The sequence below is a fragment of the Chelon labrosus genome, assembly GCF_963514085.1.
Source record: "Chelon labrosus genome assembly, chromosome: 7".
Lineage (NCBI taxonomy): Eukaryota > Metazoa > Chordata > Actinopteri > Mugiliformes > Mugilidae > Chelon > Chelon labrosus.
The window spans coordinates 3,114,410-3,129,944 of NC_140343.1; positions in this window are offsets into that span (position 1 = coordinate 3,114,410).

Here is a 15,535-nt window from a genome sequence, read left to right on the forward strand (position 1 = left end):
TCGTTGCGCGCAGCCGTATTTATAGCCGGGTCCTCTGTGAGTGTTTGACGCATCGGCGTTATGAATGATTTCTGAAAAGAAGGTGTAATGATACGACGGGCTCTGATTGGCCCGTCCGTGTCCGGTCAGGCAGCTCATTTGAATACAACGACCGCGTCAATATTTATTTTGGAACAGGCAGTGCTCGCACGTATCGCCGACGAGTGACGACACCAGTGTTTGATGTTGCAATCAAGGACCCCCCCTCCCCTCCCCTCCCTCCCTCCCTCCACAACCCCCCACCCCTCTTCTCACCCGGGTGCCACACCAAACTACTTTAACTGCCACATTACAGCCAGAGCACACGGACGGTTTTCCTTAAGTTAAAACGGGAAGAAGTTCACACCGGAGCCGCTGTTAAACGGATTCCAGGAGAGAGGCAGCTCCGTGTTCTGTTCTGTTCCCTGGCGCACATGAGCGCCTCTCTTCTAGAACAACGTTGTCTATTCATGAGGGGGGTTTTCCACTAATTGTCCTCCCCGAACTTCTTGCACAACTTTGGGGGAAAGCTAATAATGAGCAAATTACGCACGCCCACGCTGCGCGCACAGAACGTGGGCCCGCTGAGAGCCGAACCGGCGGCGGCTCTAATTTGTTACGAGAAAGCATCCGAGCTTCGCAGAGGGAATAGCTGCGCGAACGAGTGGAAGGTGTGTGTGTGTCTGTGTGTGTGTGTGTGTGTGACAACTCTCTTGTCCGCTCTGCGCGCTGCATGCACTGGAGCCACGTTTTGGGCCCCGTCCAGGAGATGTCCCGGCGTAATTACCCGTTTCCTGGGATATTAATAGACTGCAGCTTTGAGTCGGGGCTGCCTGACATGGCCACAGACACGTCCCTCGCCTCGCCACTCTCCGGGGGCTTTATTGATGGTCCCACGGTGGACGACATGCAGGTTTTCACGACTCGCTACGAGGCGTTTTGGTCATCATTCTGTCACTGCTGGCCGGAATGTGAGAACATTCCCTCCATTTACAGACCTAAAAAAACCTCCCCTGATCTCAGTGCAGGCTTTTTTACATTTATTGCTGAATTAATCACGTCCTCCTATCTGTTTCTGATGCAACAGACTGCAGGGTGTCATCCTTTCCATGCAACTGCTTTACGGGATTGCATCATCTGTCAACCCTCAAAAGCCCCTGGGGATAAATAAAACCTTTTGAGCAACCTGACATGGCCTGAAAGACTTTCCTGCCCCTCAGGTGGATTCAGTCCAGTCATACACCTGTAGTGCAGGTTGTGCAGGTGAATGGCAGGAAAAACAGGCGGGAAGTACCTCAGACTTCCAGTTTACAGGAACAAGCTGCACTTTTAACCCACATCTAAAACCCCTAGTTACTTTACAGGTGATGGTTTAGATTTTAAAAGATCTGGACATGAAATAGTGTCACAGATTAAACTGATACTCAACATCCATCAAAAATGACATTTAAAAGATAAAGCATCAACTACAATGATCCAGTCATAAAATAAGAGAACATTTGTGTTGTATATTATTCCTATTTTTACTTCTGGTGCTTAAAGTCATGTCTAACTTAACTGTGAGTCACTCCAAACTCTAGGAGAGCCGTTCCAGATTTATTGCCCTCAGCATTCCCGACCTCAGTGAGTTTACTTGTTGTGTTTAGATTCATTTTGTTAGTTTAGTTGGATTCGAGCCTTCAGATAAACTTAACACAAAGGTTAAAGTAAAGTTTTGACGTTCAGTAAATCGTCTCCAAAGTGTAAACGATAAAGAGCCGATGACAAACGCGAGGATCTGGGAAAGCTTGTGGTCATGCGGACATTACGCAGAGTTCTCCATGCAGGCCCAACCTTTTGCCAGGAGCCGCGCAGCGTCATACTGTCAACCCATTTGACATGTGTTCATGTCTTGTGGTGAATATCTGGAGCTTCGGTTTCCACTGCCTCCTCTGGTCCCAGGAATGTGTTGTGAGCGGACGCGATGGGACGATGGGAAGCTGATCCCCAGGAAAAGTTGTTGTGAGGAAAAAAGGTCACAGATTAAACTGATTTTGAACACACACAGTCGTTAATATCAGCTCTGACTCAATCAAAAATTCACTTTAAAAGATAAAGCATCAGTAATGATGGTCTAATAATCAAGAAGGAGTATATTTATATAGTATATTATTAATATTTATTTTTATATCTGGTGCACAAGATTCTTTTCAACATATACAGCGACAAAAAAATACAGTAGTTTCATTTTCATATTTTATAAATGAAACCTAAAGCAGCAAATAACTAGCTGTCAGATAAATGTAGTATGCCCTATGAAGTAGAAGTATTCACAAAATCAAACAAAAGTACTTCAAAACTGTACTTCTACTTCTGTCCGTACCAGAAAAAGCCAGCAAACACTCTGATCATGTTTGGTTTAAGACACCAACCTTCTTGGGTTTGTTAAGGCGGCGTTTGTCACAGTTTAGATAGAACTACATCTAAATGTTTCCGGTAACTGCTGAACAGTGGTCTACAGCAGCTTGGAGAGATTTTAGCCCATTCCTCAGAGCAGAACCACTTCAGTTCTGAGATGTTGGTGGGTTTCCTCACATTGACTGCTTGCTTCAGGCCGTTCCTAAACATTCATCTTGTTCTTTCATAGCACTCAACGACTTGAGTTCTCTGGCTCGTTGTTTTGATGCATGACCCAGTTTCTCTTAGGATTCATGTCAAGGACAGACGCCCTGACATTTTCTTTTGGAGTTCACTGATATAATTCAGAATTAGGCTGTCACAGTTTAGGTAAAATATGGTTAACTTCTCTCCTAATTTCTGTTGGAATTTGGCGATCTTGTCCAACGCTCTCTGCAGCTCCAGGTACAGGCCTCCTCCACCTTTTTCCTTTATGTGTTTTTTCACCCTGTTTACTTCACATTGCATCCTTAGTCGGTCACTTTCGGGGTCATGCACGCCCACACGAACTTCCGAGGCGCCAGCGTGCAGCAGCAGTGACGAAACGCTGCTCAAACATAAACAAAACTCTTATATTACGTCGCAAACAAAGAGCCTTGTCTTCTCTCTCAGACTGGAGAAATAAAATCAGTCCCACACAAAGGGTTCTGAAACGCAGCTCGGGTTTCTTATAATCATGCAGGTCCTCTTACTAATAGTGGAGCCATTCAATGAGAAATAAAACAGAACGGATTTCATGGGGAATTTCCTGTTACTTGAAGATGTTGACGTGCTCTTAATGGAAGTTTTTTGGAAACGGAAGTCAACAAAACATCTTCTTTTGTTTATCAGTTTATCCTTTTATTTCACATATAAGCACATTTAAAGTCTTTAACATGATCCTTATGATCTGGTTCAAGCGTTTCATAGAAGCTCAGAGTGAAACATCCAAATGCAGACTTTGTCTTTAGCATCCTTTCATGCACAGTTTAACTGAATCTGGTCGGAGACGTTCGAGCGGTGAAAAGGAAAGAGGCAGCAGTAAAGCATGCGATGTGCGCGCCTCATACGGTCTGTCCTACAGGATGTCCAAATGCTGTTTGTTTTTTCTCACTCTCACTGAACAGGAAGTCCTTTAATGCACAACAACGCAATCCGCAATCTTCTCATGGAGAGAGGTGTTTATTCACTTCAGAATCATTTTGATGCAGTTTACTCCATTACGTCATTACACGTCAGAACGGCTGGCAATATTTAACTTTTCTTTTCCTTTGTTATTGTCATTCTGTACTTGATTACACTGCAGGCTGCGTTTAAACATGTTAGATTCTGCGACATTATTTGTTGTAAGAGGTTAAAGCGGTACAACCTGTTACCATTTTCTTTTATGTGTAAGAGCCCGCCTGGTATCGCTGTTATTTAAATGGATTGTTGTGCAAAATCAAAAGCTGCATTCAGACCTTTAAAAACAGGTTCAATAGCATCAGTGTCGTTGACTCGTTGCTGCCAGGTTGTTTTGATTAAGTGGAAGTGAAAGTTTGAAAAAATGTTTGTGTAGTTTTACAGACATGGCGTTGACCTGCTGGTGGAGACACAGAGACGTCTTTTATCTCAAAGTGTCTCAGATTCAGAGAATTCAAGGTTTTTCGTTTTAACCTCACAGCTGTGGAGCTGCTTCTTAATAAAGTTAAAGATTTTTTATGTGGGAGTTTTATAAAAATGACTCAAAACTTCATCAGGTTTTCACACAAGTCTTGAAAGTAGACAAAGAGAACCTGATATAACAAGTGAAAGAGAAGTCTTACACTTTATTCATTCAAGGAAATGTGTCATTTGTTCATATATGTGAGGTGTAAAAGTCAGTGAACCCTTGTTTTCTTCATTCATCTGCTGTGACCTCCTTGTGCAGCAATAACATCAACATCAACTAAATGTTTCCTGTAACTGCTGATCAGTCTTGTGCATTTATTTATTCAAGACAATGAATCACTCGTACGTAACTGTGAGTTGCAAAAGTAAGTGATCCTTTGTTTTAAGTGTCTGGTGTTTTGGGTATCTGGTGTGACCCATCTCTGCAGCCATAACAGCAACTAAATTTTCTGGTAACTGTTGATCAGTGGTCTGCAGCAGCTTGGAGGAATTTTAGCCCATTCCTCAGAACAGAACCACTTCAGTTCTGAGATGTTGGTGGGTTTCCTCACATCAACTGCTTGCTTCAGGTCCTTCCACAACATTTCTATTGGATTAAGGTCAGGACTTTGACTTGGCCGTTCCTAAACATTCATCTTGTTCTTCTTTAACCGTTCTTTTGTAGAACCACTTGTGTTCTTGGTTCTCGTTGTCTTGCTGCATGACCCAGTTTCTCTTCACATTCAGCTCATGGACAGATGTCCTGACATTTTCTTTTAGAGTTCACTGCTAGAATTCAGAATTCATTGGTCCATCAATGAGGACAAGCCGTCCTGGTCCAGATGCAGCAGAACAGGCCCAAACCAGGACATTAGCACCCCCATGTTTGATGGAGGGATGAGGTTCTGATGCTGGAATGATGCAGTGTTGTTTCATCTCATTTAAACCAAACTATTCTACTTTGGTCTCATCTGTCCACTAAACATTGTCCCGATAGTCTTCTGTCTTGTCCACATCATGTTTAGATATGTTCTTTTTGGAGAGCAGTGTCTTTGTCCATCACACCATGGTTGTTCAGTGGATTAATCATTATTAATTTACTCCTTCCATGCTAAGTCATTATATCAATATATATATATGAAAGACTCCATTTAAAACCTGTAAGTATTGTCAATTTAGTAAAATCTCTGATAAAGCAGCAGAATACCTATAATATACACTAATACAATAGAAAGTATATTATTTTCCCTCTGAAACATGGCAAATGAGTCTAAAGTGGGTGCAACTTTACTCGAGGGAACATACCACTGAAATATGCAGTTGTACTTTTTATGCTTGATTAAATATTCCAGTTTATCTTTTTTAATCTCACATTTTCTTGAAAGTTTCATACTTGTTTCAACAACTGGTTGTTTTTCTACCTCCATGTTTCTGTTCTTCCAGGAAACCCCTCACTTGATGTTTACCCCACGTGGAACAAACATGCCCAGAGAGAACGGATTTATTCCAGTAACCAGAGAGAGAAACCAGCACATCAAGAGTTTAGTAGCTAATATCTTTACTATTCTGGGATTAAATGAAGGGACACAGGACTGATGCAAGTTTATTAAAGGTTTACATTGCAAAGTGTGTTATTTTAAGGACTGTAAAGTAGCTTCAACATGAGCACTGCTTGTGTAAATGTACTCAAGTTACTTTGCATCACTATTTTATTTATGCTTCTACTTTTTATGCTTTCTATGCGTGGGTATTTTAACATGAGCAGACATAAGGTTGTGTTGTGGTAGTTTTCCAGCAACTTCTCTTAAATCCAGAATCTACATGCTTCCAGTGCTTCTGTTTCATCTGCTGAAACAATATACGCTCATCAAAGTTCAAGTTTTACTGCTGCAGTCACATGTTTCCTGATATGCATGCAGCACTTGTCCTCGGCTGAACTGAGATTACATGACGCTCGCGGTCTGTGTCCTGGTGAGGGAATGTGGCCTCCGGGCCCGCTGGGAGCTGCCTGCATATCTACTCCCATCTGACCCAAATGTTAAAACATTGACTTTTTAACCCTCGTTAACCCTAAAAAAAGAAAACATACGTGTGTGCGTGGAAATCCCGGTGCATGATATGGCCTCGCTCACATAGCTGAGCTGTGAAGCCCCGCGTGGGATCGTCTGTGTAATTAGCAGGTTGATGTAGAGAGGGAAAGACGTAAGGCTTTAAAACATGTGAAGTTTTCTCATGGCAGATGTGTTCGCGGACAAGCCGTGTGAGTTTTTAGTTGTTTTTTTTTTCTGCTGTCAGATCAGAGAAGCAAAGCGGTCAAACACAGAAGAGTTATCTCAGGTCAGGGACAGACCTACTTTTACAAAAAAAACCCACATGAACGCAGAAAAATCACGAGTCTGAGACTGTGCTGCTGCTGCTGCTTGGCCCATGTTTGGGAGAGCCGCCGCCCCCCCTCCCTCCCTCCCTGCCGTCCTGATAAGGAGGGCTTTCCTTCTCTTTCAGGTGTCACATGATGGGGAGATCAAACGGCGCTTGGCATTGAACGTCCCAGGACTGGAATGTTTACCTTTGACAAGAGCGCCGGGAGAAACGGCTCACGCCCACGCAGGCCACGCAAACAGGCACGCTGGTCCCTCAGATCCATTCACGGCGATTTAAACCTTGGCCCTCGGAGGGCATCAGAAGAGTCCACCGCAGACGAGCTCAGAAAAACAGGGATGTTTGGAATCACACCCACAGAAAGAATGCACACCTGTGTGAACGCTACACAGGCCGACGCCCAGAGGGTCTCTGAGGTCTCCGTACAGTACAGAGCAACACTGTTTTTACACAAACTGTCAGTGTTATCAGTAAACAGACAATATTTCCTGATTAAAATCATCCTGGTTAGAGAACCGAAAAAACGAGCTGAAACAAAAGCCGTTGAGTTTCTTGAAGACGTTTCATCCAAGCAGCGTCTTCAGTTCTGAAAGACAGGTGAAGAGTTGGGGTTTAAATTGGAACACCTGTTGGTGTCGGCCGCTCTCGGACGAGTGGTGGGACGTCTTCAAGAAACCCTGGATGTACCACGAGCTGGGTGACTGTGAACGTTCACAGACATGTTTACATGCCCCCAAAGCATCTCCATGTCTCCACATCTCTCCACAAGGGTCCTCTGTGGATCATCCCACAGATACTTGATCAGTTTGGGATCTAGTGAATCTGGAGGCCAGGTCAACACCTTGTGCTGTTCTTCATGTTTTTTTTTAGTTGTTCCTAAAGTGTTTTTGTGTGTGTGTCTGTTACAGGCTGCATCCTGCTGGGGATGTCTGCTGCCATCAAGGAGTGTCATTGCTATGGTGTGGAGGTGCCTGGTCTGGTCTAGGTGGGTGCTACATGTCTAAGTAACATCCACACCAATGAATGCCAGGTCCAGAAGTTTCCCAGCAGAACATCGAACTGTCACAAGATGGTCAATGTTATTTACTTCTCCTGTCAGTGGTTTTAATGTTGTAGTAAAGACAAGGAGGCATCCTTTCTGCCTTTTTAATAAAAAAAAACTCTTTTATTATTTTGTATAATGAGCAATCCATCATCCGACTGGTCCTTTCTGTGTGGAGTTTGCATGTGCTCTCTGTGTCTGCGTGGGTTCTCTCCAAGTACTCCAGCTTCATCCCACCGTCCAAAGACATGCTGGTTAGGTTCATTGGTGATTCTAAATTGGTCGTAGGTGTGAATGTCTCTCTGTGTTAGCCCTGAGATAGACTGGAGACCTGTCGGCTACAAAAGATGAATGAATGAATGAATGAGCATTTTATTTAATACTAAACTTAAATTTGGATTGCACCAAACTCGAGCAACTGATTTCAGCAGTCACAAAAGACTGAATGAGTTGAGCAGTACAAGTAAACTGTAGAAAAATTCTTGGACTTCCGCTAAAACTTCCCACTCCAGAAACCCCAAACCCCTTCACGCCTAGTGTCGCGAATTCGCGACACACTGTTTCCGCTCAGACTGCAGCCGAAATAATGCATGTAATACTCCAGTGTCGGTTTGTGCACATTAAAAAAATTCCTAGGAACCTTTTGCAAGCACTAGTTTCTCGTAGGACCAGTCGGAGTGGAAAGCAAAAACACAAATAATTAATTTCTTTATATAATTGAAAAATCAATTCAGGCATTAAGGGGTTAAAGTAAATCTGTCTGTTACCAACTTTAGTAAGGTGAATGCTCATAATTCTCACTTAATAAGAAGCCGTAAAGTTTGGATGTTCTGCAACAAATGTTAACAAGCTGTTGGCAAAAACAAGGACCTCCAAAATAATTATTATGATTAATCAGCATGTTTTGGCTGAAATACCCGTAGCGTCAGACTGTGACCTCATTTGACCGCTCACGTCTTGCAGTGAGTATCTGGAGCTGGTGTGCAGATGCAGATGGAGGCTTTGGTTTCCAGCGCTGCCTCTGGTCCCAGGACACAGTGGTCTGATAAACCAGTGTCCTCTCCCAGGGCTGAGAATCAGCAGCCAGGAATGTGATGTGAGTGGGCACAATGACGCTAATCCCCAGAAAAGTTGTTCTTTTCCTTCTTCTCCTCCCCTCCTCACAAGATTGCCTTCATCAGATAATTCATGTCTCATTAAACCGGCAGCTCAGATCATAGATCGAGGTCTGGGAGAAAAACACTGAAACAGAGCCGGGGTCATTTGTGACGGAGGAGTCTTGACTCGGCTGGTTTAAGGTTGTGAATGGGGGAATGGATTTGTTCGTTAGACCCCTGCGTCTTGGCATGCTGAAGGATGGTTCACGTGTGTTTCGGACTGAGTGTATATGTTTGTGAGCTTGTGATTGTGCACTTGTGTGTGGGAAACCCAGGAAATCCAGTCTCCCATGCGCCAGCATCCATTGTGTTTAGTTTCCTCCTCTCTCTCTCTTTCTTAGTGGCCGTGTGTGTGTTTAGCTGCAGTGCTTCCCTCTCTCGCTGCGGCTCTAATGAGAAGTAGGAGGAAGTCCGAGCCAGAGGATTGCACTTGGCAAAGTTAACTGGAAACAGTCTCATGAATGGGTCAGGGGAGCTGTGTTGGTAGGATTAGCTGTTATTCTGTCCCCGTGCAACAGAGTGGAGTTTTCCATCCAAAATCACTGTTACTTCAGACACCCTCCTCCCCTTCCCTTCCATCAAGTCCATGTCTCCTGATCCTTCCTTCAGTCACAATAGAACAATCTGTCCAGAACATGCACATCAAAGGCTCCACTGCAGTAAATAAAGACTGGAGGATCATGTACAGTGAGGCAGAGCTGCAGGCGGATAAACACGGTCGCCGCCCTCCGTCATGTTCGCTGTATTGACTCTCGTCGGCTGCACTTCTCTCCACTGTCGACTCTATTATCTGCGTGAGCGGCGGATGAAAGCGTGAAGCAGGAAATCATAATGTAGAGGCGTGACAAAGATGCACCTGTACGCTAAGAAGAAGAACACTTTATGGAGCTCGTAAGAGAATCAAAATCAAGAAGATGAGAGCCCGCATCTGTTGGAGGAGACTGTGTGAATCAAACTTCGGATCTTAACAGTCATGATATATCTAAGACAAAGCTAAAACGACTGGACTTATTGAGGTTTCTTGAAGATGTTTCATCCAAGTGCCTCCTTCAGTTCTGACTGAATGCTTCTCTGCTGTTCTTGTAGTGGCAGTGCAGGTGTCTTTAGGTGGCGCTTTGGGCTTAACCAGCCACCCAGAAGGAAGGTGTAGATAAAATGTACGGCCCAAGAGGTCTGCAGAAGTCAGGGAAACATCAACCATCCAAAGAATAGGTAATTAATAGGAGTTTCCCTCAACCCTCAAACAAGTTCAGTCACCTTGTGTTGGATTCAAGGAAACATGGATATTAGACCTGCAGAAATCTGGACCTACAGAGATACACCATCTCATCGCCAAGAAGCAGAGTGACCCGGCCTCCACGATCGGCCACCTAAACCCAGCCAAGACAGTTTGGGACGAGCTGGAGCTCAGAGAAGCAGCCAACAAGTGCGCAACATATGTGGGAAGGATTCTGGGAAAAAAAAAAACCTCAGTAAGCTGAAGATGTTTTGCTTATAGTATAAATCCATATGTGTAGTTTAATAGCTCTGATGTATTGATGCAGAACTGAGCCTGAGAAAGCGGTTTCAGAAAGTCAGCTTGGACTTAACGGTTCGAAGGGGATTTCCATTTTGATATGTTTAACCAGATGACGAAACCTTTGCTTAAAGAGGAAGGTAAACAGAATGGAAGCTAAACTGCTAACCCTGCAGACAGTTTCATTTTCAAGACTGTGTCATATCCACCAGGTGAAAGAAACCCAACTGGACTTGAGGTTCTCGAAGTTGAAACAAACTCTCCAAGTCCAGTTGCCATTCCTTCAGCGTTTTTGGATAAACGTTGAAATCATTCCCCTCACGAGACGATATTTTCAGGACCTGCTGCCTCCGCTGAGCGAGCAGTATTCTGCAGGATGAAACACACCCCAGACAACACCTTTTCTCCCTGCTCCCATCCGGCAGGCGTTACAGGGCCTTCAACTCCTGCACCAACAGGCAGCAGAACAGTTTTTTTCCCCCCCAAACAATGTGGTTTAACTGGGACATGCAGTTCCCATCCGTCAAAACTAATTCTTTGAAACCAAAGCATAGTTTTCTGGAAAGATTTCATCTATATTGTTATTGTTTTGAAGGTTGAGACAGAAACAAGGCAAATAAAGCTCTAAAGTATCTGCATGACTAGCTTCAGTTGAAAAATATGTGTGATGAAACCTTCTCGATGGGCCGTCCCGTGTGTGTGTCTGCAGGTCAGAGCGTGGTTATCCAGGTCTGTTTTTCACAGGGTTTATCAGGTTCCCTCGGGTCGCCGTGATCTGCTCCGTTTCTGGAGGCTATTATGACATTTTCGGCATGTTTTGAAGGTGTTTTCCCCTCGGCTCGTCGCATTCCATCTGCGTGGACGTTCAGAAGAGACCCTACATTACGGGAGCGGTACGGGGAGGTTAGTATGGGTCACCGCTGCTCTTACACAACACGGAGTTCATTGACCCCGCACGTATCGGTGCTGATGTGCTCGTAAGAAAAACATAACGTACAAGACGGAGAATAACACTCTTGCAGTGGGGAAATCTTTGATGAGAAACAATCTAGGGGGAGGATGTTTTTCCTTTTTTTTTCCTCTCCGCTAATCAGAAACAAGCAGTTGTTTTGGGCTTTGGCTCCTGGGCTCCTGTTGGAGACCTCGAGGAAACGATTCTGTTTCACAACGTTGCTAGAAGGCAGGTTGTGAAACAGAAACTCTTGCAGTGTTCAATGCTTGCATGTGGATTTGATAAAAACAACAACAAACCTTTAGGGTGAATCATGTGCTGTAGCTCCATGTTGTGTTCTGCGCCTGACAGACCTGTGTGAAGGCCTGAGTGACTGAAAGTGGAGAAAATAGTGTGAGCTTTGGGTTGTCTGCTAATGCATAGTGATCCAAGACACTCTCCAGACACGCAGGCAAACGCTCAGGGTCCCCAAACTGACAAAACTTAAACTACAGCCGTGGCAATGTGCTAAAATTAAAAGAAGCTTTCTCTCTGTGTTTTTCTATGTTGAGTTTCCCCTCAGTCAATTGTCGCTGGAACTGAGCAGCTCATGTTGTGGAGTTGGAGCTAATAAATGTTGAACAACAGTAAGAAACCTGACTGAAGATTGGTTTATTTTTTTGCAACAGATCTATTCAGTAGCTGGCATCGTAGCCTGAAGGCTCTTTTAGAGTACTGTGGGACATAGACCCCGTAACCTGCGTACGTAGCCTTCACCGGTGCGAACCATTTATATTTGTGCACTGGCTCGCTCTGTAACAACGGCAACCAAACTCAAGTCGGCGCTGTGTCTTTTTGTTTCTACTTCCTGCTTCACTTTCAACGATGGCGACTGAAACTTTTGCCGAAATTTCATACAAGTCATGCGAATGTTTGTATCCTCAGTTAACCTTTCCTCCATGTGTTCCATTTTTATTGATCCAAAAATAATCAATTCGAAAATTGCAGAGTGCAGAGAGATCTATCTATCTATCTATCTATCTATCTAAATTCATCTTCAGACCAATCACAGCTGTTGCTACCTTTCTTGGGAGGTGCATATCAGGCTGTGGTGCTGGGTGGGAACTTACCGATTTACAGTAGCAATGTGCAAGGTTTTCAGAATTAAAAGAAGTTATATCTGTGTTGACTTTCCATATATCACCACAGTCAGCTGTAACTGGAACCGAGCGACTCACGCTGGATTCAAAGCTAATAAATGTTGAACAGCAGTTACTTTTACTGAGATCACTGCATAACGAGAGGGATGTGTGATGGTTTGTAGGAGTCAGGAGGTGGGAAATGCTGTTGTGGTCTACGTTTCCGGTAGGACCCAGTTCCAGGTTGCAAAGTGAGGCAGGAGCAGGGAACCAAATGGCTTTAATGAAAACCTGCTAATAAGGAACAAAAAGAGCTGCAAGATAAAAACTCATGAACACAGGGATGCATGAGGAAACATCAGGTTGACGAGACACAGGTGAAACCAATGAGGGGAGGAGCAAGCAGACAAAAGACTCAAGGCAAGACAGGTGAGTGGAATCACATGGGGTGGGAACGGACAAAGGCAGGAAGTAAAACTTAAATGCAACGAGAAAACCGACGAGATCGGGACAGCACCATGCTACGGTGTTGGATTTGAATCGAGCTTAAGAGTGAATCTGAAGTGATAAAAGGGCTGTGCAGACTAAAACTGCTGCACAAAAACAAAAAGGTGCTCAGTTTTCAAAGTTAAAAAAAGAGTGAAAAGTTGACGGCTGACATTAGTCAACCAGTTGCCAATTTGTTAGCATTTCATGGAGGCTGAAAGAACGTGAATAAGCAAACATTTAATAACCAGTCACCTTAGTCAACCTGTCATTTTATGAGATACTAAAGGATGGAAAGCCAGCTCATCTGGACAATACTCTTCTCTGTAATGCTGGCTAGCTTATTTGCCCAGGACCCTGATTCACCCCCAGAATCACCTCGCATGCTCTCTGACTCCCAGCTGGCTCGTAACGGCTCGTTTCTCAAATCATAAAAAGCTCCCCAAGATTTCTCAGGAATTCAGAAACATCTGATCCTCGGACAGATCCATTCTGGAAGAAGTCCTCCTTTATTCAGGGTTTATAGGTTGCGGCTAATGCCTTTGGTAACGGCTAATAAAAAATATACACTGATGCTTTCTTCTCTTTTTTGGAAAGTTGCATGAGAAGATCGGTATCGCTCTGTTGTCTCTGGGTCAAATGAGGAGAAGAGGCTGAGAGGCATTCAGCTTGGAGACATATTAGCTTGTTTGTGGTAAAAGTTTCAAATCTGTTGTTTACTCCGAACATTAAAATAAATAAAATTAGACATAACAAGGCGGAATTATTCCTTGGCAGATAACTGTTTGACCATAGAGCCTCTGGTTTCCTGGTAAAATGTACTACCTGCTACAGCTCTGAGCATGAGACCTCCGGGTGTCCTTAAACACAGAGAAATACTTGATACATACTGAGGCTGATGTCCTGATGTCCTGATGTCCTGTGCCCAGCCTACCACATACTTGAAGAGGTCACCGTTCCAAAAGTGAGACACTCTCACAGCTGTTTGTGTTTCTGTTAGGGCACTTGGCTGAAGCTACATCGATTTAACTAAGCAAATAGGTAGGAGCCTCCTATTGGATAATTACTGCATGGGTCGTAGAAAAGATGTTAGTCTGTTTGAGAAGGGTCAAATCATTGGCATGCATCAAGCAGAGAAAACATCTAAGGAGATTGTAGAAACTACTAGAACTGGGTTAAGAACTGTCCAACGCATTATTAAAAACTGGAAGGATAGTGGAGAACCAACGTCTTCAGGAAGAAATGTGGTCTGAAAAAAATCCTAATTGATCGGCGATCACTCAAATCGCAGAAAAACAACAGTAGAACTCAGGGCTATGTTTAATAGTGAAAGTAAGAGCATTTCCACACGTACAATGTGAAGGGAACTCAAGGGATTGGGACTGAACAGCTGTGTAGCCTTAAGAAAACCACTAATCAGTGAGGTTAACCAGAAAAAAAGGCTTCAATTAGCTAGGGAGCATAAAGATTGGACTCTGGAGCAATGGAAGAAGGTCATGTGGTCTGATGAGTCCAGATTTACCCTGTTCCAGAGTGATGAGGGCATCAGGGTAAGAAGAGAGGCAGATGAAGTGATGCACCCATCATGCCTAGTGTCTACTGTACAAGGGGGGGCAGTGCTATGATCTGGGGTTGCTGCAGTTGCTCAGCTCTAGCTTCAGCAACATTATGTGTCCAAAGAATGAGGTCAGCTGACTACCTGAATATATTGAATGACCAGGTTATTCCACCAATGGATTTTTTTCTTCCCTGATGTTCACGGCCATATTCCAAGATGACAATGCCAGGATTTTTTTTGGCAAGGCAGTGTATTTTTGCAAAGGATCTCTGCAGTAGCTCGATTAAAACGCTGCGAGCATGTATTCTTCCCGGGGTCTTTCTGTGTTGAGTTTCCCCCGTGTAGCTCAGTCAGTCAGCGGCGTCCTGGTGTCATGTTGGAGTTGGAGCTAATAAATGTTTAACAGTTTAACTTTTACTGAGATGACTGAAAAAAACGTCTGAGTGGATGGTGCGTAGGAGTCAGAAGGAGGGAGAATTTTCTGTACTTGAGAGACGTGGACGAGGAAATTCATCTCAGACCAATCACAGCTGTTGCAGGCTGCATTTCTGAAGAGGTGCACGGCGTCGCGTATGAATCGGTCTTAAGAGTGGATCTAAAGTCACAAACGAAACAGACGACTGTGCAGAATAAGACTGCTGCAAAAAGAAATATTAAGAGCAGATAGATGGATAAATAAAATAAAAATAAGGTAGAAAAGTATAAAAACGTATATTTATATAATAATAATAAGCTTTTTTGTGTGTGTGTTTGTGTCAGGCTGCATCCTGCTGGGGATGTCTGCTGCCATCAAGGAGTGTCATTGCTATAGGGTGGGGGTGTCTGGTCTGGTCTAGGTGGGTGCTACATGTCTAAGTAACATCCACACCAATGAATGCCAGGTCCAGAAGTTTCCCAGCAGAACACTGAATTTCCACAAGGTGGTCGATGTTATTTACGTCCGCTGTCATAATGTTATGGCTGATCAGTGTATATACGCAAGCTACATGGATTTGCATGTGCATGAGATTTGAGAACAATGGTTTCGGTAAATAATATATATTATCCATTAACTGAACCGTTAAAGCCGTTAGAAAGAACATCTGACTATGTGTTTATTGCCAGTTAATCATCATGTCAGTTTGGGCACTCCTGCTCCAGGAAGCTGCAGGTTCTTCGCGTTCACGACCAGTCTCCAGTTTGTTCTCAGGTACGTGCTGCAGACGTGACGCAGGTTTGACGTGGAGCTGCGGGGTTCACCGCTTGTTTGGCCTTGCTCAAAAATG